General features: G+C 41.1%; 1 pseudogene; it reads right to left on the bottom strand.

Moving 5' to 3' along the window:
• LOC135507336 (protein crumbs homolog 1-like) overlaps positions 1 to 22,425 on the bottom strand; it is a 31,573-nt pseudogene extending 9,148 nt beyond the window's left edge.
• Positions 22,426 to 22,642: the final 217 nt, after the last annotated feature.

Below are 22,642 nucleotides of genomic sequence, written 5' to 3'. Positions count from 1 at the left end.
ATGAGAACTTGTTCTCAACTTTCCTAGCTGGTTAAATATCTTAGCTAGCAATCCTTTTTATATGAAGATAAATAATGAAGAGAAAGTATAGAAAAAATGTATCGTTTCTCATTGGCCATTGGACATAAACATTACAGAAGTTGGAAATAGCAAATTTAACAATGAGTGGTTTGGAAGGAATCCGTCACAGTGGCTGTGTGGTCTCAAATCTGTGATTAAGGGACTCTTTTCCAAGTTTAAAATGATAAACATTCAACATTGGCCATGCTGTCAATGAAGCATGATTCGTGTCGCTCTCAAAATATGTTAACTCGGACCTCGAAAACTTGACTTCAGTGAGTTCAAGACAACTGGGAAGTCGGGAATAAACGAGCTCCGACTGGGAAAATACATTTTGAACGGTCATCCAAATCGGAATTGTAAATCCAGCCTCTTTTTCTAGAGCTACGACCTGAAGAGCAATGACGTCATCATGATTCAACCTTGTTTTTTCAAAGTTCCCAGTTTTGAAAGCACCAAAAATCTAGAGAATGCCAGACTTTGATCACAGAATTTGCACACGAAGTACCGCCGCGACACCTTCCTGTTCATGTGAGCACAGCACAGCAAGGCGAGTCCAAAAAGGTATTGTATGCTGCTGCATCAATGATGTAATATGCTAGGGAGATATGTATTCTGTAGCTAAGAAAGTAACATTAAATGTATATTGTGTAGTAAGATGTTAGTAGCCCATGAGCCTCACACTAATAATTTGGTCTATTTATCACTCTTAAATTTCATCTACTGTTCTGACCTGGTGGTGCACATGTAGCCTATAACCTATTTTTGAGAAATGTAATCAAATATTGTAAGAGTTCTCATTGTCTGCCCCTTTATTTATCCTACGGTTCTGACTTGGTGTACAGGGAGAACACTGTCAGAATGGCCCATGTTCTGATTTATATCGCTGTGCTAACCAAATAGCTATATTGACTACGGATTGCCTCCTATCCGCTTGTCGTCTCCTTATGCCATAGTTTGTAAAACTCAGTTGTCAGTAGAAACCACATTTGTTTAAAGCAAGTCAGGCATATCAGCTATATATTTTTTTAAGTAATTGAGGCTGAATTAACTGTTTCGCTGCCAGACAAGGCTCCTCTGATAGCCAGGTGTAGTAGTCGTAAGATGTGGGGACTGCTGTTGGGACAGCTTTATGTAGGCCCTAACAGTTTGTGGGCACCGTTTGTTACCGTTATAGTGCAATTAATATATTGTTTAGTGTTTTGTTGTGTTGCTGGCATGCATCCCACATTTTTTGTTTGTTTGCCCCACCAAGATTGCTAAAAATTGCCACTGCCTATGTGAATTGTGAATAATGCAAAAGTATGATGGCAAGAGCCTTGAGTAGGCCCTTTAGAAACCTTTAATGGATAGGCTACTTGCCTAATTTATGGCCAGGATAAGAAAGACACCAGAGGCATCAAACTAAACGTAAAACAAGCAATTGTTACAGGAAAATAACTTAAATGTTTCTAAATAGGAGTGTCACTGGATTATTTTATTATCCATCTCTTCTTCCATTTGACAAACATCCAAAATAATAACAGGAGCTGGCTAGAATAATGTACAACAATTGTTTTGATATTTTAATAATGCTTTGGTGATTAAGGTTTATTTCAAAGCAGTCTCACAAGCCAAACCCTGTATTGATAGTCTTGACTACTTGGCGAATGCTTTGGGCAGGACAAAATAAACTGCCTTCATTGAGAGGAATGGAGGCTATGCTTGGTTTTTAATCAAATTAAACAATTAAAGGCACATCTCTCTTGTTCCCTGTGCATATGGGCACTGTGCGTCACGGCTGGATAGGCTGCGCTTCCACTGTCAAAATTCATGCCATAGCCAACTGCTAAAATCAGCTTTCGGTTGGTCTTAAATATCCTCACCAGCACATACTGAAATTGGCACACATTTTTAAGGACACAACTCAAATAGTGCTACACCTCCAACCTCCGTGCAAGCAAGCTCATATGACAGGTAAATTACCACTCTTGGCACTAGGATTTGAAAATAGAAAAGGTTGAAATTGCAAACAAGCTGAAAATAGAGCCATAAATCTGTAACTTAAATGTCCTCAGTGGCACAATAAGCAACATTGGAGAAAGTTACATTTGTTAAGACACAACAAGTGGGCTGTTGACTGGAAATCAAATTACAGATTGCACCTATATACATTGTATGTTACAGTACACATCAGTAAGCTCTACTGGATGTGGGGAACCTTACATGACACGTTATCAGCGTTATCCATCCATATGGTCTGGATTTACTAAGTGGTTGCACCAGGTGCAAAGGTTGCAGTACTTCCAGATTGAGACAGGTTGTTTAATTGGGAATTAAAGGATAAGTTCTCTATTTTAGACCTTAGTCAGTAGACGTATCTGCCAGGAAAGACTGTAAACCATGGTTTGAATTTATTATAATGGATTCTATTAACATTCTATTCAGCTAATTTTAGCCACTGCTAACCAAAAATCTACGAGAGAGATGGGTGCAAGTGCAATGTTCAACAACTGGGCCAAATCACCTTTCAGTTAGGACTATGGCATTTTGAACATTGAACGGTTGTCACATCTCTCCAACTGATTTTTTTTGGTTGTAAAATTGTAAAATTGATTAAAAAAAAAAATCTAATTAATCTATGCACAATACACCATAATCACAAAACTGAAATATCACATTTACATAAGTATTCAGACCCTTCACTCAGTATTTTGTAGAAGCACCTTTGGCAGCGACTACAGCCTCCAATCTTCTTGGGTGTGACGCTACAAGCTTGGCACATCTGTATTTGGGGAGTTTCTCCCATTCTTCTCTGCAGATCCTCAAGTTCTATCAGGTTGGATGGGGGGGGGGGGGGGCGTCACTGCACAAGTATTTTCAGGTCTCTCCAGAGATCGGGTTTAAGTCCGGGCTCTGGACACTCAAGAACACCTGAAGCCATACCTGAATTGTCTTTGCTGTGTGCTTAAGGTTGTTGTCCTGTTGGAAGGTGAATCTTCACCCCAGTCTGAGGTCCTAAGTGCTATGGAGCATCGAGGATCTCATCGACGATCTCTGTAGTTTGCTTCGTTCACCTTTCCCTCGATCCTGACTAGTCTCCCATTCCCTGCCGCTGAAAAACATCCCCACAGCATGATTCTGCCACCGCCATGTTTCACCATAGGGATGGTGCCATGTTTTCTCCAGACAAGACACTTGGCATTCAGGCCAAAGAGTTCAATCTTGGTTTAATCAGACCAGAGAATCTTGTTTCTCATGGTCAGATTCCTTTTGGCAAACTCCAAGCGGGCTATCATGTGCCTTTTAATGAGGAGTGGCTTCCGTCTGGCCACTCTACCATAAAGGACTGATTGGTGGAGTTCTGAAGAGATGGTTGTCCTTCTGGAAAGTTCTCCCATCTCCACAGAGGAACTCTGGAGCTTTGTCAGAGTGACCATCAGGTTATTGGTCACCTCCTTGACCAAGGCCCTTCTCCCCCAATTGCTCAGTTTGGCCTGGCGGCCAGTTTGGCCAAACTGTGTTCTCGGGGACCTTCAATTCTGAAGAAATGTTTTGATACCCTTCCCCAGATCTGTCTCGAGACACAATCCTGTCTCGGAGCTCTACGGACAAATCTACAACCTCATGGCTTGGTTTTTGCTCTAACATGCACTGTCAACTGTGGGACCTTATATAGACAGGTGTGTGCTTTTCCAGATCATGTTCAAATGAATTGAATTTACCACAGGTGGACTCCAATCAAGTTGTGGAAACATCTCAAGGATGATGAATGGAAACAGGATGCACCTGAACTCAACTGTTTGAGTCAAGTATTATATCTGTTTGGGCTTCTGCAGTCAATTTGTCCCCCTGACCATCTGCTCAAGACGAAAATCAGCACCTGGCTGAATCTAGTTGATCCTACATAGTTATTCTCCTTAAACCTAGACGTATCCTCCATGTGCTTGTGTTGTAGTGATTATGTAGACAAAAACAAACCGAGAAACAAACGTTCTGAGCCAGAGCTAGATGTATTTTGTCAGTGTTGGAAAAACGCATTTGCAAAAATGTTTGGGTCTCACAATCACTCCATCAAATAAGTCTATAAAGGCAGAATAACCAACAGCCCATTCAATGGATACACACTGACAGTATGAATAGGCCGACATAATAGCCTACTCTATATACAATATGCCAAATACACAGAAGCAATTGCTTTATGTCTGTATTTCCTAACCCGTCTTTGAGAACCCCCAGACAGTTTCACGTATTTTATCTATTCATGTACAGCACACTTGATCCAACTAATTAAGCAGACCTAATTCAACTAATCAAGCAGACCGCATTCAGCTAATAAAGGGTTTGATGATTAGTGAGCTACCGGTAATTGAATCACGTGTGATGATACTGGATTAGGTCAATTATTTTGAACTCTCTGGAGGTATTCAAGGAGAGGTTTGGAAACATTGCTGTAAAGTAATAGTGAATTCTGCAGAATGGAATTTGATTGATAATCTCTTTATAATCTATTCAGGAAGGGATTCTCAAACTAACAACTCACACTCAAAGCCCTGGGAGAGGGACTGGCAGGCTGCAGTCGAGGGGCATGGAGACCGCTCACACCACTTGACCTCCTCACAGCAACGCCCTCCAGTGTTGGGAGGACAATTGCAGATGAAGTCATCCCACATGGAGTAGCACACTCCGCTGTTCAGACACGGGTTTTTCTGTAGGAGACAAACAATAACTCTGTCAAGCAGTTGACTTTGTCATGGCGGGGCAACTGTGTTGGGTCATGGGGCAACTGTGCTGTGTCATGGGGCAAATATGTTGTCAAAGAGAATATGAATGAAGAGTTCCAGGATCTGCTTCTCCAATAGACATCCTTAAATCACACTTATAAGCGATGTCATTAGCAATCTAAGCTCATGCTCAGAAATGAGAGAAAAGGGACAGACCAAGCAGGCAACGAAAGACAACTGAGTATGGTAGAAATATTAGAGGGTTTACTTTCCTAAACCTTAAATTACTCTACATGACCAAAAGTATGTAGACACATGCTCGTTGAACAAATCTTATTACAAAATCGTGTGCATTAATATGGAGTTGGTCCCCCCCTTTGCTTCTATAACAGCCTTCACTCTTCCGGAAAGGCTTTCCACTAGATGTTGGAACAGTGCTGCGGTGACTTGCTTCCATTCAGCCACAAGAGTATTAGTGAAGTCGGCATTTCAATTCATCCCAAAGGTGTTCGATGGGGCTGAGGTCAGGGCTCTGTGCTGGCCAGTCAAGTTCTTCCACACCGATCTCAACAAACCATTTATGTATGGACCTCGCTTTGAGCAGGGGGCATTGTCATGCTGAAACAGGAAAGGGCCTTCCCAAAACTTGCCACGAAGTTGGCAAGTGACATTCTAGAATCATCTAGAATGTCATTGTACGCTGTAGCATTAAGATTTCCCTTCACTGGAACTAAGGGGCCTAGACTGAACCATGAAAAACAGCCCCAGGCCATTATTCATCCTTCACCAAACTTTACAGTTGGCACTATGCATTTGGGCAGGTCGTGTTCTCCTGGCATCCGCCAAACCCAGATTCGTCTGTCGGACTGCCAGATGGTGAAGAGTGATTCATCACTCCGGAGTACGTTTCCACTGCTCCAGAGACCAATGAAGGCGAGCTTTACTCCACTCCAGACTACTCTTGGCATTGCGCATCGGGATCTTAGGCTGATCGGCCATGGAAACCCATTTTTCATGAAGCTCCCCACGAAGACTTCTTGTGCTGATGTTTCCAGAGGCAGTTTAGAACTCAGCAGTGAGTGTTGCAACCAAGGACAGACAATTTTTACAAGCTGTGCGCTTCAGCACTCTGTGGTCTCATTCTGTGAGCTTGTGTGGCCTACCATTTTGCGGCTGAGCCTTTGCTGCTACTAGACGTTTCCACTTCACAATAACAGCATTTACAGTTGACCGGTGCAGCTATAGCAGTTTAGAAATCTGACAAACTGACTTGTTGGAAAGGTGGCATGCTATGATTGTGCCATGTTGAAAGTCACTGATTTCTTCAGTAAGGTTATTATACTGCCAATGTTTGTTTATGGAGATTGCATGGTGGTGTGCTCGATTTTATACACTCATCAGCAATGGGTGTGCTGAAATAGCTGAATCCACTAATTTGAAGGGGTGTCCACATACTTTTTTGTATATAGTGTATTTACAAAGTAAGACAATCAACCATAATGTGCATAAAATAGAATACATACAGTATAATGTCTGAACATCAATACAAGTGAACTGATCTTAAGCTTAACTGAGGTCTACATAGCAAAAGTCATTCCGCTACCTGAGAATAGTAAAGCCCCCTTTACTGGCTCAAATAGCCGACCAATCATCCTGTTACCAACCCTTAGTTTTTTTCCAAAAGTTTACTATGTTTGACCAGATACAAAGCTATTTTACAGTAAACAAATTTACAACAGACTTTCAGCACACTTATAAGGAGGGACATTCAACAAGCATAGCACTTACACAAATGACTGATGATTGGCTCAGAGAAAATTATAAACAAATTGGGGGGCTGTTTTGTTAGACTTTTGACATTATCGATCATGGTCCGCTGCTGGAAAAACTTGTGTTTTGGCTTTACCTGCTATGTTGTAGATAAAGAATTACCTGTATAACAGAACACAGAGGGTGTTCTTTAATGGAAGCCTCCAACATAATCCAGTTACAATCAGGAGTTCCCCAGGGCAGCTGTCTAGGCCCCTTACTCTTTTCAATCTTCACTAACGACATGCCACTGGCTTTGAGTAAAGCCGGTGTGTATGTATGCGGATGACTCAACACTATACATGTCAGCTACTACAGCAACTGAAATGACTGCAACATTTAACAAAGAGCTGCAGTTAGTTTCAGAGTTGATGGCAAGGAATAAGTTAGTCCTAAATATTTAAAAAACTAAAAGCATTGTATTTGGGACAAATAATTCACTAAACCCTAAACCTCAACTAAATATTGTAATAAATAATGTGGAAATTGAGCAAGTTGAGGTGACTAAACTGCTTTGAGTAACCCTGGATTGTAAACCGTCATGGTCAAAACATATTGATATAACAGTAGCTAAGATGGAGAGAAGTCTATCCATAATAAAGCGCTACTCTACCTTCTTAACAGCACTATCAACAAGGCAGGTCCTACAGGCTCTAGTTTTGTTGCACCTGGAATTACTGTTCAGTCGTGTGGTCAGGTGCCACAAAGAGGGACTTATGTTTAATTGGCTCAGAACAGCCAGCCACAAAGATCAATCATTAATAATATGCATGTCAATCTCTCCTGGCTCAAAGTAGAGGAGATATTGACTTCATCACCAAGCTGTCTGTTTAAATGACTATCACACAGCTCTGACATCAATGCATACCCCACAAGACATGCCACCAGAGGTCTCTTTGCAGTCCCCAAGTCCAGACCAGACTATGGGAGGCACACAGTACTACATAGAGCCATAACTACATGGAACTCTATTCCACATCAGGTAACTGATGCAAGCAGTAGAATCAGATTTTTTTTAAGGATAAAAATACACTTTATGGAACAGCGGGGACTGTGAAGCAACAAACATAGGCACAGACACATGCATACACACACACACGGATTTTGTGTTGTAGGTATGTGGTAGTGGAGTATGGGCCTGAGGGCACACACTTAGTGTGATGTGAATTCTGTAATGAATGAATGTACTGTTGTCACACCCTGGTCTTAGTATTTTGTGTTTTCTTTATTATTTTGGTCAGGCCAGGGTGTGACATGGGTTATTTATGTGGTGTGTTTTGTCTTGGGGTTTTTGTAGGTTATGGGATTTTTGTATAGTAGTTGTCTAGGTAAGTCTATGGTTGCCTAGAGTGGTTCTCAATCAGAGGCAGGTGTTTATCATTGTCTCTGATTGGGAACCATATTTAGGCAGCCATATTCTTTGAGTGTTTCGTGGGTGATTGTTCCTGTCTCTGTTTGCACCAGATAGGGCTATTTAGGTTTTTCACGTTACGTTTATTGTATCGTCATGATCTTTATTAAAGATGTATGAAGATAACCACGCTGCATTTTGGTCCTCCTCTCTTTCACCGGAAGAAAACCTTAACAACTGTAATGTTTTTAAAATTGTATAACTTCCTTCATTTTGCCGGACTTCAGGAAGAGTAGCTGCTGATAATGGGGATCCATAATAAATACAGATACAAATAGCAGACCAGGAGCAACTCAAATTAAGGGTTTAACGAAAGCCTTTCGGACAGTTCCAAAAATCTGAGGCAGGTAGGCTGTGAAGAAACACACATAATTCATCCAAGGATCTAATCTTTTAACATATTTACCATATATGATTTTAGTTCTGTATCATCATTAACATGATTTGTTTTAATTACATCCATTTTAAATAGTACATTCTAGCATATTTTCAGATGGGGAAATCCATTTCCCCTACATGCTGGATGGAGGTGGTATCACCCGACACCCCTTGATTCAGGATAATAGGAAGTGACAATGAGGGACACTCCCTCTTACAAGAAAACCTGGCAAACATGCTGCAGACATGGCACCACACCAAAAAAGAGCTGCGAGGATGTAACAAATGAAGAGTTTCATTACGAAATGCGTTATATCCATTTTCAGTTTTGACTGACAGCTGACAGCCGCTATAAACTTCAGCACCGTGCGCCACAAGAATATGCCCCCTATCCCTCCCGCTACATTTACACATTTGTTGTCTGAGTGAGGGAAATGTGTTCTGAAAGAGGAGGTTGAGGATTATAATGAATACCACTTTGATGTCATACAAGCAATCCACACACCCATGAGTCCAAATGTGCACTTCACATTTCCAAAATTTGAAAACTCATGTCATTGTCGTTATCAACATTTATGATCACCATGTTTGATACACAGTTGCAGGGATAACATGCATTATACCCTGGGTGGTCCTGAACACAATGAGCCTGTTTGTCATGTTGTGAAGAAAATTTGTCACGGAACACGCACTTGAATGCACTTATGATTCCTTTCTATGCACACCAACATTACAATCTGTCTGTCTGAGGTGCCTTTTGAAAGCCAAAAACTGTAAGATTGTATTTTAGAACTTAGCTAGTCATGTTGGAACATTTAATAATGGAACATTTTTGGATTGCGTAAACGACAGTAATTGTGTGATGGTGGTGACGCATCACACTGGGCACACTGGTTGAGTCAACATTGAAATGACTTGGAAACAATGACATTTCAATGACATCACATGGAATAGATGTTGAATTGACTTTAGTGCCCAGTGGCAGGGCTGTGTTCCAAACAAAAAACTACAAGGGTGCTTGCTTCAGTTCCTTAATAGCAAAAAAATGCACCTTATAGTTGAGGCTCTTTCCTTAGGTCATAGTGCATTTAAATTATTAGCCTGAACTGTGCAGTTTGGAGAGTGTGTGGCCACTAGGAAACACCACTTAGACCTCTCACTCAAACCCGTGTAATATTTGTTTCTTATTAAATTGCACCTCTCCAAAATGTCAATTAATATTTGTATTATGCCACTGTAAACCCCAAGGCATTTTTTATACAAATACTTCTAGTAAGTTGAACCCAAGTCAATGAAAATACATTATTACTTAAAATGTTTGTGGTACTGACTCAAAACTAAATGAGAAGTTACACCAACTCTTTTTAAAGTATTTTTCCCAGCATGCTCTACTGCAGGTTGATTTTTTTTGCACGTACATTGAGTGATTAATCAATCAATCTTATGCTAAACAAAGTTTAAAAACATACATACATACATACATACATACATACATACATACATACATACATACATACATATAATTTAACTGATCAATCTGGAAGTGGCGATATGGTATATAATATTTGTGAATACATTTTAAATTAATTAACTGGTGAGAGAAGTATTCTGATGAATTGTTCCATATCACCTTTCAGTTCAAATGTTCTCAGAAAAACCTAGAAGTTCTCTGTTCCAGATGGAAGTGACCGCAGTTGCACTCTTGTCGGTAGAGTTAAATTTGGAGTAGAGAGTGGAGACCAGGCCAATAGATTTGGGAATATTTAAAAAGTCTTAACCAGGATCAGAGAATCCCAGGCTCTGCTCGGCTCTAAAAGCCTTTGGAGTACCTATGGTAAAAAAAAGTAAGCAAGTCCCTAGAAGATGATATGATTCTTTGAGGTCTTAAAAGGTTTGAAGACCTGAATTGTTAAAGATGTCACTGAGGGTTAAAATATTTATAGTAGAGCATTGAGGAAAATCAAAGGGTTTTGAGCCTGATAAGATAAGGTTAATGTTTCATAAATGAGAAGGGCTGTGAAAATGGAATGAGATCATAAGATGTGCATTGGCCTGTCGCCACACTAACTGCATTAGCAATTATTGGACCCATTCTGAGACATGTAGATTTTTGTTTACAGCCAGAGAATACTTGTAGTCTAATAGCTTTTATTAAAGCCTCTTCATTTGGTCCCAATGTGGCTTGATTAGTGGGACCTAGATAGATTTTCAGAAATCTCAAATGGAAAGAAAAGTAATTATTTAAAGTTAGGTAGAGCCAGTCCAAACGGTTTGGGGCGCTGCAGGGTATTCTGGGTCGTTTGTTTTTCCAGATGAAATTCCTGCACAATATATACAATTCTTTGAAATATTGAAGAGGGGTGAATTGGGAAGCATAGAAAATACAAAATTAAAGCAAGGAAGAATGTTCATCTTAATCACTGAAATTTTACCCTGAAGTGTAATATGTAAGGGAGACAAGTGGGCCAAGTCCTCTTTAATTTTCCCAATAGTAGCTGAGTAATTGTCTTGTACCATTAGTTGGAAAGTGGGCTAGAATTTGATCCCCAGATAGGTGGGTGTGTGTTGTGGGGAGAGAATACTCCTCAGCTGCAGGATTTAGGGGCTATAAAATGGACCAATTTATATTATATCCTGAAAAGAAACCAAAAGGTTCAAATAATTTAAAGGTGCAATCTGCAATTGCTACAGCTATTTTCGGACTTGTGAATTAACAATGTGCACCCACCCATTGATTCTTGAAGAATATAATTCATAATTGCCTCATGAGCTTAGTTCAACTGTCAAAGCCCATCAGAACCAAAAATATATTTTACTCCAATGTTTGTAAGAAAAGTAAATGTAAACAAACACTATAAAACATATAATTTTGATAGCAGGGATGGCCAGTCTTTGCATCCATAGCTCTGTCTATGAATATGAGAGTGGTTACATTTCTTAGCCCCATCCCTCAGCTTTTTACAGAAACAGGCGCGCTCTGTTATTGTTTCAACTGCTGATTGCCATTTTAAGAGAATGACAGAAATATCTGATTAAAAAAAACTAGATCATCTGCATACAAGGAAATATGCTGGACAGTACCTTTAATAATAATAGGTCTCTGGACTTTGTCGCACAGCCTGGGTAAGAGGCTGTGCAAATAAAATTGAGACAAGAGACAAGGCAAATAAAATTGGGGATAATGGACAACCTGGTCTTGAGCCTCTTTGCACCCTAAACTGCAGAGAAGTGGATCAACCGGTGAGAACTCGAGCAAAAGGCTCGTTGTAGAGAGTCCTGTGAATGATAGAGGATCCAAACCCAAAACACTTTAACACAACCCATAAGTATGTCCATTCTAAGCAGTCAAGGGACAGCACCAAGGAACAGCACTGCACAGGAAGATTATGCACAGGAGCTGAGTCAAGTGACATTGGATATTTTCTCAGATGAGTCTGCCTCTCATAAAATGTGATCAAAATGGATCAAACCATGCACCTGCTTCTCCAATCTCTTTGTCAGCACCTTAGAATAGATTTTAAAATTTTAAAAATCGCTGTTCAAAAGTGCAGTAGGCCGACCTATAGCTTGAGCATTCAAGAGGGTCCTTATCCTTCTTAAGAAATAGGGAAATTAGAGCTGTTCTTTGGTCCAAGTGGAAAGAACCCATTTGTAAAGAGTAGTTTGTTGAATTTAAAAATAATGGGCCATTTAAATACCAAAGTGCTAACAGGAGTTTGAGAGGTATACCTCCAGGCCTGGGGTTTATCATTTTTCTGCATAGTTAAGGTGGCCAATTTCAGTTCATGGATTGAAATGGGACATTCATGTTCTTCCGCTTGTTGTAACGAGATGGAAATCTCAAGTAGTTCAGATGAGGTTAGTAAATCAGGATCTTAAGAAGATTTGGATGTGTAGAGATTAACACCTGATTAATTTGGGAGGGTGAAGAGCATAAGGTTCCATTGGAGTCTTTGATGGCGTCGATAGAGGCTAGACATTCAGATTGTTTAACCTAGCAGATAGACCTGCTAGGTCTATCTGCATTTTCATAATTTGATTGTCTAGTTTGTAAGTATAAGAAATCACATTTAGCATTTGGGAATGTTTCATATTCTGGTTTTAGAGAGGCTAGTAGTTTAGTTCTGTCTATTTGGAATTGTGATTTTTGTAGTGGTTCTAGATGTGCTATTTCTTTCTCCAAACAAGCAATTTCAGAATAACAGTGTGTATTGAAATTAGAGAATGAAGTACAAGCTCCTCTAATGAAACATTTAGTGACTCCCCAAAGGCTATGAGGGTTATTCGTTGTTTCAGAGTTTAGGTCTAGAAATTCTGTAATTCTATTTGAAATACATTTATGGAAATAAAGATATAATCCATGCGACAGCAGGTCTTGTGCTTTGCTTTTTTAGTCGCCATGCGTCAACAATGTTGAGCTCCTTTAGGAATGATTGGAGGTAAATTGAAGAGGTTAAACGGGATGTAATTGACACGCCTAAGTCCAGCATTTTGAGTTTCAGATTGTTTTGATTTTTTAGGGGTGCATATACCGACACCAGACAAAGTCTTGCACCATTCAAAGTGAAGTTACAAACAAAGTTACAAAACAGTATCTTTCCCTCAAAACGCTCTGGTTTTCGAATGTGCACGAGTGTGCAATAATTCCTGTTCAGAAACAGTTTTCCATCTTGTTTTATACGAGTTTCTTGAATAAAATCAGTATCTAAGCAATTTCGTTTGAATAAATCTAAACTCCATAATCTCTTGAAAGGCCTTTGGTGTTCAGACTCAATATATTAACATTAGTCATTGAGATGTAACAAATACACTTTCTTGGTGAGTGAATTAAAAATCTTACATGATCGAGAACTGTTTATCCAATATAGAAATGACTAACTTTATTACCTCAATTGTATCAATTAGCCTTAAATATAAATCAGTAAATGCAAAACAGTTAACTACACTCAAAGCAAAAATTCAGAAGCATTCTGTCTTCCTCTGTGTTGACTTTAGCCTAGAGCTCAAAGAGAGCGGTTGAGACCTGAGACACACGTGTAGTAGTTATCGGCCCGGTCATTACTCAAAACCATTTAAGAAACCTGTTTCACTAAATATATCTGAGTACAGTTACATAAAGTGATTTTTTTAGTCATTACTCAAACCAATAGTAGCTACTGAGTACTGTTACATGCACACAATAATGTGATTATTGTGAATAGTTTGATTAATATAATAGTTTGATTAAAATGTTTACGTGCTTTGCAAGAAGAACGATTTCCCTTATAATCCTGTTACATGGACACATGAAATCAGGCTACCTGATGGCACTCTATTCAATGCAGAAGATTGGCAATCAAAATAAACGTTCTACCACAGCGACCATGTTATTTTTGGGAAGCATATTTGATTCTAAGTTCGAACATGTAAAGTTTGTATGTGAAAACTACTTCTAAGACACACATTCAGTTGTTTTGAACTCACTTCACTCAAGCTAAAGAGGTAGGCTCGCTCAGCTAGTGCTAGCACAAGCACAGATCAAATGAATAGTGTGCAACCGCAGCCCGCAATTTGGGGCGTTCCTGCATGTGGGTGTACGCACAACGTCTTCATGCTTGTGACACTTTTGAATGTACAGTACCAGTCGAAAGTTTGGACAACTTCTCATTCAAGTGTTTTTCTTTATTTTTCCTATTTTCTATATTGTAGAATAATAGTGAACACATCAAAACAATTAAATAACACATATGGAATCATGTAGTAACCAAGTGTTAAACAAATCAAGGCAAAGGGGTGGCTACTTTGAAGAATCACATGTAAAATAAAAAATATATTTGTTTAACACTTTTTTGGTGACAACATGATTCCATATGTGTTATTTCATAGTTTTGATGTCTTCTACAATGTAGAATATAGTCAAATAAATCAAAACCCTTGAATGAGTGTGTCCAAACTTTTGACTGGTACTGTAGGTCAAAAGGGAAATAAAAGTATTATCTAAGTTATTTTGCTCTCGTCTCTGGAGTCCCCCTTGCTAACTAGTAGGAGCGAAAGCGGTAGACAGCGTCCTTCGCTCCCACCTGCCGAACACCTGCTCTCACCATCATTAACAGAACTGAGGGAAAACAGTGCCCGACAGCCAGGGGCAAAGGACACTACCGGCCGTCCCTGCCTCCCGCTAGCACAGCAGGTGGGGACGCTAACTAGCTAGCTAGCATGTTAGTTAGCTAACTAACTCGCACCCACCTTCTGTGTACTGGACTAGCTGGCTAAGTTAGTACACAGTGTTCTTAACACCTTCCCTCGCCATCGTAAACAGAACTGCAGGAAAACAGTGCCCGACAGGTGGGGACAAAGGACACTGTCTACCGGTGTACGGCTAGCTCGCTACCATTGTCACCCTCGCCCCTTCTTTTGTGGAGTTTATGGGCAGCTGGCATCCAATCTTATTGTGCATTAACGCCACCAACTGTACTGGAGTTCCCCACCTGTCCTAATAATTTTAAAATATTGCTCGGAAAACTACACGTTTTAATCAGTGTATGCTTACTTCGATTTTGCCTTTTACGCCAATTAAGTTAAGCAGAGTAAGCGGTTTAAATGACTATTGCATAATCTGCCTACTTCCATAATCAGTTTAATACCAAATGATTACTGAGCATGTAAACATACCCACTGTGATCCTGTAGGGTTTGAGTTGTATCAGCGTGAAAAAAATTTTACCGCCCCCACTAAACCACGCCTTGAGTGAATTGTAGAGTTACCACCCATGACTGTATTTGATAGTGACAGTCATGGTTGTTGAATTTGTTCATTTTCAATCCTGTGGCCTTCACCAAGTGAGTTCCCAGGTGAATATTATCATTATTATTATATATCTCATAAGACCTCATTTTGAAGCCTAGCTTTACCCTAATACATTGGCCTGAAACTCAAAGTAACAGGCCACATCAGCCCTGCAAGTAGGGTTGCAAAATTCCAGTAACTTTCCAAAACTTTCAAAAATTCTAGGTTGAAGGATTTCCAATCGGGATTTCTGGAAAACCTGGGAGATTTTAAAGAATTTTGCAACCCTACCAGCATGTCACATTATGCTAGATTGTAAAGCGATATGGAGTTCCTATTGGAATCCAGCCAGAGTTAGGATATCCAACAGTTGAAATTTGTATTCACCTGTAACCTGCATTCATAATTATTGCTAGGGTTAGGAACAGTCTACCGAAGCCATTTAAACTGAAACAACCATTTCAATAACGGGTGCAAAAATTCGAACTAGATGATTGGATTAGTTTAACAGATTAAACTCTCTGGCAATAATCTCTGCAGCGGTTGCACTCTTAGTTCCAAGTGGTCTCTGACCTCTGGACATACAATACGTTAAATACCTTCTTCGCACCTTGATAAAGGTAAATGTACCTATGTCGCCTGGTCTGTTTCTACTAGGAAATATTTGACATTCTATTGGATTAGAGGAAATTGAAAGTTTTAATGTGTGCCCTAACTGCTGCCAAAAAAGGCAATACATTTTTTGTTGTTGATCCAAATACTTATTTGAAATCTTCCTGGAAAAATGTACATTTTTGACATTCTTATTCTAGAGAAATCCACAGCTAAACTGCATGGCACGGCTACAACTCGAGTGGGCGGGTTAAATCAAAGACATTTGTTAGGTACCCCTCATGTAATATTATCTCTCAATTGTTGTATCTTGAACTGCTTGTCAATCCCCTCTTCATGCTCATGTTTTGTTTCTGTGCAAATCATGTGACTGCCATCTCTTGTTTGATTGAAATTGATAAAACCCCCTCCCACAAAAAAAAGCATAGGGACATTTAGCTGTACGACTAGATGTGCCCTTCACACTAAGGAAGTTATTTTTCACGCTCCCTTTGGCTTCCCAAATCCCAGTCTGTTCTGTTTGGTCTGCTTTGCGGGCATCCCCGGAAATATTTGCAACTTAGAACTCTGGGTTTAAAAACGGGTATTGTCATGGCGCAAAGATGTTGTGGCAAAATACCTGTATGTGTATAGTATACTGTATATCCATATACTCACGCTACAGGCGTTGTCACTGGTACATCCCTGTGTGACATTGACCAGCTCCACCAGGCCGTACGAGGCCACTGGGGTTGCTATGGGGAAGAACTGCAACCGTTTACTGTTAATCCTCAAGTCCTGGACACAGCCTTTCAGGTAACCCCCAAAGGAGGCCGAGGCTCTTTGGTCGGCCAGGCCCCCGACGTAGACCAGGTCCCCTGGCTGAGCCACCACGGGCCGGACGGGGATGGTTCCCTGGCTATGGGCCGACTGGAACAGGGTCACAAAGTCGCCCTCCAGCCGCACCGTCACCAGGTGAAAGTGGCCGTCGCTGACCACGACTCGACCCGACAGGCTCTCTAAGTTGTTCACCTGAAATTTTACCCGGCCATCGTCCAGCCACAGGTGGAGGTACTGGCTGGTGCTGTTGGCCAGGACCAGGAGGAGTCCGTTCGAGCGCCGTGTGCGCACAAACATGGATATGGTGATGGTGCCTGAACCCGGGGGGTCATCCAAGGAGAAGACGGCATAGCTCGCCGCGTCCTCCTTGCCGAACCTGGCCGGGTTGTACTCTGTGTTGGTACAGAAAGGGAGAGAGTTTAACAATTAATAAAGTTTCATACACTATCCTACCAATTAGTAAATGGATAGATGAAGAACTAACAGAGAGAGAGAGAGTGTCAAAATACAATAGCATGATTTCCACTACCTTTTGATCTCCGGGTGAACTACTGTGTGCTAGTGCCTTTTTTGGTTTTGTTTACTGGCCTGGGTAAAAGAGTTGGTTCCAATTCCATTTCAACTGAGTCAAATCAGGAAGTGAATTCAAAGTTTTCAAATCATGAATTTAAATTAAATTGCCCCCAACGTTGACTTGGTATCACCCTGAGATGTTTATATCACTCCTTCAAGTCACAGGGATGGGCAATTCCAGTCCTCGAGGGCCAGATTGGTATCACTTTTTATCTAACCAACACACCTGATTAAACGAATAGCATTCTAAACTTAAGACCATGATTAGTTGATTACTAGAGTCAGTTGTGTTAGCTGGGGCAATCCGGTCCCGAGCAGTTGCACATCCCTGATTCGAGGTGAAGCTGACCGGTAAGCAGAACAGTTATTTCCACCTATCATGTTAGAGCAAGTGACAAACTCATTCCACAGAGGGCCGAGTGTCTGCGCGTTTTTGCTCCTCCCTTGTACTTGATTGATGAAATAAATTCAGTAATTAGTAAGGAACTCCCCTCACCTGGTTGTCTATGTCTTAATTGAAAGAAAAAAAGAAAAACCTATGCCTTCCATGGAATGAGTTTGACACCCCTGCGTTAGAGGATTGTTGAGAGAGTCCTTGGGAAACCCTGTTTTACGGCAGGTGAAGGCTGTCCTTAATCCCTAAACATTTCCTTAATCCTAGAGTCAGGTGTACGTGTGTGTAAGTGTGTGTTTACATGGTTGCGTGTGTATTCTACATGCTATTTTAGCTAGTTCTCTAAGCTCCTTTGCAGCCTACCACAGGCTACTTTTATCCACCTCTTATGTGCCACATGAGGATGCCAGCCATTTAGATTTTGGAGTGATTCTATTGAGGCTGAACTGTTGACATCAGGTGATTAGTTTATGAAACTCATACCAGAGTCCTTAGTGACGTCCAAAATGATCCCTACTTTCTGAGTTTGAACATTTTGTCGTAAGGTACATTTATCAGAGCTCCATGAGAAGCACACTGGCTCTAATAGGATATGTGAGATTATTGCATTGAAATGGAATAGATCTCATATTGTATCCTTTTACTGCTTCGTTATGCCCATTGTTTTCATATGATGCACTGTTCAAATGTTTTGCTGCTACATTTACAGTGTTTTCAGACATGCAAGCGCAACACCACATCCCTCAGGCCTTACCCTCAGCGCAATCCGTTGTCCCCTCGTACGGTCTGTAGCACTCGCACACATAGCTCCTCCATCCCTGGTTTATGCAATGCCCCCGGTTCTGACATGGGCTGTCGTCACACTTGTCCCTGTCGTTGCACCCGGCTGTGACGTTGACCTGAGCCGGTGAGTTGGCGTCAGCGGGCACGACCAGCCGTGACTCCACAAACACGTCCCGGAAACAGCCCAGGAAGTACGCAGCTGGACCAGGTGGATCAGGCGCATCTGCAGCCTCAGCTTCCCTTTCCCCTGCCACCCCACCGGAGCCCCAGCCCAGTCCCACCCCTCCTAGAGAGAGGCTGTGGCGAACCGAGCTGGGCTCTTGTAGGCCGGAACCTTGCTCCAGCAGGGGTGTCTCGGTGGCGGGGAACTCCCTGGTGCAGCCCACCTCAGCGCAGGGGGAGTGAAGCAGCCTCACACTGCTCCCCTCCTCCTCACAGCCCAGCCAGGCCTCCACCGTGTGCCACTGACTGTCCGCCACATTCGGCGGTAGCTCCAGAAATACTGGGGTTCTTGTCCCTTGAGCTCTTAGCATGCTGAGGCGTAAGCGGCTGTCTACCAGCTCGATGATGAGCAGCAGGTCATCGACCCGGCGCTGGAGGAGGGTGCCGACAGGCCGGTCCGTCTTGAAGCTAAGGGTGACGTTGAGAGGGACTTCAGGGTCCGATAGCTGGGTCTCCACATACATGTAGCCGCTGGACTCGAAGGAGAAGATGGTTGACGTCTGACACTTGGAGCCGGTGAAGCCTGCGCGGCAGGCGCAGGTGTAGGTGTGGCGGTAGTTCAGGAAGAAGGGAGAGCAGATGCCACCATTCTTGCAGCGGTTGCCGTCACAGCCCAGGAGGGCGACTGTGCAATTCTCGCCTCCGTACAGTAAGCCATCTTGGCTCTGTTGAGAGCAGAGGCACCTGTAGCCGCCATGTTGGCTTTCGCAGACGCCACCATTCTGACACGGTTGCAGTTCACATGCATAAGTGTCCTCCTCACAGAGACCACCTGTGTAGATAGGTAAACATAATCAGATAACATAACCAGTTGGCAATTAATTTTGCATCTATTTGGAATTTATGTAATTCATATTATATTGGAAATGGACAAATTCTATATTTTTTTTGCATGTGAATTTGGCCATACTAAGAAACATTAATCCAAAGGTTTGGCCCATGACATGCCAGTGATTACTAGTTTGTTTTAAACAAATCTTCATCCATCATTATTGTCCAATATATCCATATTCATATTCATTCATAATATGTCCATATATTATATCCATATTCACACATAACTAGTTAATTACTTTATCTAGGGAAGTATGACACTATTGGTTGGTAAAACATGTTCACGTACTTGAACACGTTCATTACTTGTTCGATATCAAACAATAAATATAACTTTAATTCTGGAAATAGATACTTGTAATTTATTTTGTTACATTTAGTTTCAACATGATAGAAAATACATCATTACATTAAAAAGATACAGTTGAAGTTGAAAGTTTACACACACACCTTTTTTTTAAATATTTTTTTATTTTACTAGGCAAGTCAGTTAAGAACAAATTCTTATTTTCAATGACGGCCTAGGAACAGTGGGGTAACTGCCTGTTCAGGGGCAGAACGACAGATTTGTACCTTGTCAGCTCGGGGATTTGAACTTGCAACCTTTCAGTTACTAGTCCAATGCTCTAACCACTAGGCTACCCTGCCGCCCCACCTTAGCCAAATACATTGTAAAAATAGCCAAATACATCCTTGTAAAAATTCACCATCTTAAGAATGTGAAATGTCAGAATAATAGTAGAGAGAATGATTTATTTCATATTTTATTTCTTTCATCACATTTCCAGTGGGTCAGAAGTTTACATACACTCAATTAGTATTGTAAGGGTTTTCCTCTGGTGAAGGAGAAGCGGACCAAAATGCAGCGTGGTGGTTACTCATGTTCTTTAATAAAAGGAACTCGACATGAAATAACTAACAAAACAATAAATGTGTGAAAACCTAAACAGTCCTATCTGGTGAAAACACAGAGACAGGAACAATCACCCACCAACATACAGTGAAACCCAGGCTACCTAAATATGATCCCCAATCAGAGACAACGACTAACACCTGCCTCTGATTGAGAACCATATCAGGCCAGACATAGAAATAGACACACAAGACATCCAACATAGAATGCCCACTCAGATCACACCCTAACCAACCAAAACATAGAAACATAAAAGTAAACTATGGTCAGGGTGTGACAAGTATTTGGTAGCTTTGCCTTTAAATTGTTTAACTTGGGTCAACCGTTTCGGGTAGCCTTCCACAAGCTTCCCACAATAAGTTGGGTGAATTTTGGCCCATTCCTCCTGACAGCGCTGGTGTAACTGAGTCAGGTTTGTAGGCCTCCTTGCTCGTACACGCTTTTTCAGTTCTACCCACAAATGTTCTATGGGATTGAGGTCAGGGCTTTGTGATGGCCACTCCAATACCTTGACTTTGTTGTCCTTAAGCCATTTTGCCACAACTTTGGAAGTTTGCTTGAGGTCATTGTCTGTTTGGAAGACGCATTTGCGACCAAGCTTTAACTTCCTGACTGATGTTTTGAGATGTTGCTTCAATCCACATACTTTTACTTCCTTATGAAGGAAGACTTTTACATACTTTTACTTTCCCCTTTTACTTCCTCATGCCTTCTAATCTGTGAAGTACACCAGGCCCTCCTGCAGCAAAGCACACGCACAACATGATGCCGCCACGGTTGGGATGGTGTTCTTCGGCTTGCAAGCCTCCCCCTTTTTCCTCCAAACATAACAATGGTCATTATGGCCAAACAGTTCCATTTTTGTTTCATCAGACCAGAGGACATTTCTCCAAAAAGTATGATCTTTGTCCCCATGTGCAGTTGCAAACCGTAGTCTGTTTTTTTATGGCGGTTTTGGAGCAGTGGCTTCTTCCTTGCTGAGTGGATATTTCACTGTGGATATAGATCCTTTTGTACCTGTTTCCTCCAGCATCTTCACAAGGTCCTTTGCTGTTGTTCTGGGATTGATTTGCACTTTTCACACCAAAGTACGTTCATCTCATAGAGACAGAATGTGTCTCCTTCCTGAGCGGTATGATGGCTGCGTGGTCCCATGGTGTTTATACTTGCATACTATTGTTTGTGGAAATGAACCTGGTACCTTCAGGAATTTGAAAATTGCTCCCAAGGATGAACCAGACTTGTGGAGGTCTACAATTGTGTTTCTGAGGTCTTGGCTGTTTTCTTTTGATTTTCCCATGATGTCAAGCAAAGAGGCACTGAGTTTGAAGGTCGGCCTTGAAATACATCCACAGGTACACCTCCAATTATCTCAAATGATGTCAATTAGCCTATCAGAAGCTTCTAAAGCCATGACATAATTTTTTTGAATTTTCCAAGCTGTTTAAAGTCACAGTCAAGTTAGTGTATGTAAACTTCTGACCCATTGGAATTGTGATACAGTGCATTATAAGTGAAAAAATCTCTCTGTAAACAATTGTTGTTCAAAATGACTTGTGTCATGCACAAAGTAGATGTCCTAAAACTATTGTTTGCCAAAACTATAGTTTGTTAACAAGATATTCGTGGAGTGGTTGAAAAACGAGTTTTAATGACTCCAACCTCAGCGTATGTAAACTTCCCACTTCAACTGTAAATGTAAACATTAGCATGATGACACAATTGTATATGCTCATTGTAACATTCAGTGCACACTATATAGCATGGGACCTCACAGAACAAACAACGAACAACATCCACTGGGCAACAACTAATTGTCAACATTGTTTCCATATCATAAAGAAAATGCTGAATCAATGTGGAAAACTGATTGGATTTTTTAAAAGTCATCAAGGTAAGGGGATTTTTCTTTTTTTCACCCAACTTTTAACCTTGAATTCACGTTAGTTGACAACTCAACCAAATGTAAATCAAAGCTAGATGTAAATCAGAACTGACATCTGTGTCCAGTGGGCATGAACAAGAGAGCAAAATTACCTGTGTAGCACAACCACAAAATCCAAACACACACGTTGATTCTCAACATGGTCCTTGCCAAGTCCTCCTAATCAGAAGAAAATCGAAATATCGACATATGACTCCATTGCATTTCATAGAAGTGGTTTGGAAACCATAACAACAGATATCAGCTTCTTCCCTTGAGTTTCCCCCATTCATGAATGGCTGCCCAGTCCAGTCTAATGCTGGGATCACTACAAGCCATATAGCCTATTCTGGATTAAGTTAATGCACTTAAAATGTCTTACAAATCGAGTGTTGTCCAGGGAGGAGTTTACAGGACTAATTTGAGCAATGGTGAACATCTC

The sequence above is a fragment of the Oncorhynchus masou genome, chromosome 3 (assembly GCF_036934945.1).
Source record: "Oncorhynchus masou masou isolate Uvic2021 chromosome 3, UVic_Omas_1.1, whole genome shotgun sequence".
NCBI lineage: Eukaryota > Metazoa > Chordata > Actinopteri > Salmoniformes > Salmonidae > Oncorhynchus > Oncorhynchus masou.
The sequence above is the reverse complement of the archived record's forward strand: the minus strand, read 5'-3'. Positions and strand labels throughout refer to the sequence as shown.